Here is a 3,212-nt window from a genome sequence, read left to right on the forward strand (position 1 = left end):
CAACAACCAAAAGTCCAAGAGAGACTCCAGTAAATACTGTCAATTTCACAGAGATACTGGGCACACTACTGATGAGTGCAGGCAACTGAAGAACGAGATCGAAGGTCTGATCTCGAGAGGATACTTCAGGCAGTATGTCAAGAACCAGAACAACAATCAAGCTTCTACCAGCCAGAGGACAGCTGCACTGCCGCCTGCCCAAAACAACAATTCCCGGGCTAGGGAAGAAGAGAGACCCCCTCTGATTGATGGAGAAGATGTGGTAACCATCTCGGGCGTTGGCCTCACCTTGCAAGATCGGGCAAGAACGCCCAGAAGTGATATGTGAACGAGCTGAAAACTGGGGACGGATCCCCTTATGAACCTGAACCCAGAGCTCCAAAGTACCAAAAAGTTGAATCTCAGCCTATAATCTTTACTGAGGACGATGCATCCCATGTTCAGTTTCCTCACAACGACCCACTGGCCATCACTCTTCAGCTTGCAAACAAGAGGGTTCACCGAGTTCTTATTGATAATGGGAGCTCAGTGAACATTCTCTATAAGGCGACCTTAGAAAAGATGGGACTCACGCTTCGTGACCTAAAAGCTTGTGTAACGATGCTGTACGGTTTTTCAGGAGAAGGGATTGCATGTATGGGGTCCATTGAACTCCCTGTGACCTTAGGAGACTACCCAGTCTCAACAACCAAGATGATGGAGTTCGTAGTAGTGGACAAGCCATTGGCCTACAACGTGCTGCTCGAGAGACCCGCCCTAGTAGGGTTGGGGTAGCCTCGTCTGTAAGGCATGATAAACGAGTTTTAGGCTCGTTTATGGTCTAAGTTTTTAGGCTATTTTTCATTAGTTAGGATTATTTTATTTCGGAAATATGCTCGTTTGTTCATGTTTCAGGGTGATTAATGCTAAAGTGGAACAAAATCGGGACGGATTTGTGAATTTTTTTGGGTTCTGTAAGTAGCGCTACAGCGCCACTAAGGGAGCGCCGTAGCGCTAGGAAGAATTTATGAAGAAGCTCGGCTCTGACATTAGCGCTACAGCGCTACAACATCAGCGCTACAGCGCTTGGACGCAATTTTCAGGAAGTTCGTTCCTGACTTTAGCGCTACAGCGCTACGATAAGAGGGCTACAACGCTGGTGCCCAGATTTTCCCCCATTTTGTTTCTGACTTTAGCGCTACAGCGCTACAATGACAGCGCTACAGTGCTGGTGTCACGATTTTTGACAAATCTGATTGCTTTTTTATGGGCAATTGAGTCTTTTTCACGTGGGGATTTGGTAGGGATTTTTTGGGAAAACATATGATGCGACTGAAACAAGGCTGAAGAGGGTACGACGGCTGGGAGTGAGAATACCATCTTGGAGGATTCATTCCTATGTTTTTTTTATCATTTTCTTTAAATTTTTATGTTTGTAATTGAATTATCTTATTGCTAGAATGAATATTATGGGCTAATTTCTTCTTTAGGGCTATTATGTGAATCTTTTGGAAACCCTTTTTATGGTTTAATGCAAAAATTGATGTTCTTCTTCATCTCTTTCAATTCCTTACAATTTGTGTTATTTGTACGATTATTGATTGATCACCTCTAATTGTTATTTCATGAATCAAATTGAAATCTAAAATGTGAAATTTGATATGCTTTGATTGTTTGGATGCAAATTCAATTTAGAACGAAAGTACCTAAATTCTTGCCTATTTTTTTCTGAGTTGCGTGTTTAATGCCTTCTTCATGATTCAACTTACCATAGAAATATAGGAAGTTGTCATTTAGATTGAATTTTGTAAATCTTAACTAGATTATGAATTGTTTTTGCAACTTATTCTTGAATAGGGAGAAGGGGATATAAATTCTTGCATTAGGAAATAAAAGGGTGGAAAATAGAGGATCATAATTGTCCTAATTTCATTTTCTCTGTTATTTTCTTTAAATTTTCATTGTGCTTCGTTAGTATTCTTCTTTGTTTGAAATCTCTGAAAATTGTTTAATCAAATAGAATTAAAAAGATTGATTGATTGGTAATTGATAAATCGGTCCTTGAGGACGATACTTGGTTTTTTACCATTTTATTACGAATTGCGACTGTGTGCACTTGCATAGAAAAAATTTCGCAACAAGTTTTTGGCGTCGTTGCCGAGGACTGAAAATAATTATCAATATCAGTCTAATTAATTTTTATTCTAATTTGATTTTAATCTCTCTTGTTTCTAATCTGTTTAGTTGCTTAATTTGTCTATCTCAGGTGAACTGTGTTATATGCGTAGCAGAAGAGGAGCAGACAATCTTGTTCCTTTCAATCCTGAGATTGAAAAGTCCTGCAAGAAAAACAGAAAGAACAAGAGGGAGGCCCAGAAATCTGTGAAGATGGCACATAATGAAGGGGATGGCAGGAATGCTTTAATTCCTGGAATTGTACAAGGGGGTCAGGCTCAGAACAATGCTGAGAGAAGCCTGAGAGATTATGTACTGCCCACTCTGACGGGAGTACAAAATAGTATACGCCCACCAACTGTAGAGGCTAACAATTTTGAAATCAAGCCAGCTATTCTACAAATGGTGCAATCCTCTGTTCAATTTAAGGGTTGCCTTCAGAAGATCCTCACACCCATTTGTCTAATTTTTTGGAGCTGTGTGGAACTTTTAGATACAATGGGGTAAGTGATGACGCAATTAAGCTTAGATTTTTCTTGTTCTCTCTGAGGGACAGAGCTAAAAGTTGGCTGAACTCGCTGCAACCAAACTCTATTGTCACCTGGCAAGATCTAGCTCAGAAATTTTAGTCAAAATTCTTCCCTCCGTCCAAAGCTGCTAAATTGAGGGGAGAGATCAATAACTTTTGCCAGAGTGATGGAGATTCATTGTATGAAGCTTGGGAACGATTCAAGGAACTCTTGAGAAGATGTCCTCATCATGGCATTGAACAGTGGATGTTAGTACATAATTTTTACAATGGTTTATGTCCTACAACCAGAACCATTATTGATGCTGCAGCGGGTGGTACGTTTATGAGCAAAAGTGCAACTGGTGCTTATGAGTTGCTGGAGGATATGGCCATAAACAATCATCAGTGGTCTGAGGAAAGATCATCAGGAGTCAGAAAGGTAGCTGGGGTGCATGAGCTGGATGCAATCACTGCTCTAACAGCACAAGTAGCCTCCTTGACGAAACAGTTACAACAAAGCACGGTATCTGCTAATGCGGTTCAGATG

At 40.6% G+C, this 3,212-nt stretch overlaps 1 non-coding gene across 1 annotated transcript; it reads right to left on the reverse strand.

Moving 5' to 3' along the window:
* Nucleotides 1-2,813: 2,813 nt before the first annotated feature.
* LOC133781024 (small nucleolar RNA R71) lies at nucleotides 2,814-2,920 on the reverse strand. Its single transcript, XR_009869822.1, has one exon. It is a non-coding gene; the product is annotated as a small nucleolar RNA R71 (small nucleolar RNA).
* Nucleotides 2,921-3,212: the final 292 nt, after the last annotated feature.

The sequence above is a fragment of the Humulus lupulus genome, chromosome 5, assembly GCF_963169125.1.
Source record: "Humulus lupulus chromosome 5, drHumLupu1.1, whole genome shotgun sequence".
Classification (NCBI taxonomy): domain Eukaryota; kingdom Viridiplantae; phylum Streptophyta; class Magnoliopsida; order Rosales; family Cannabaceae; genus Humulus; species Humulus lupulus.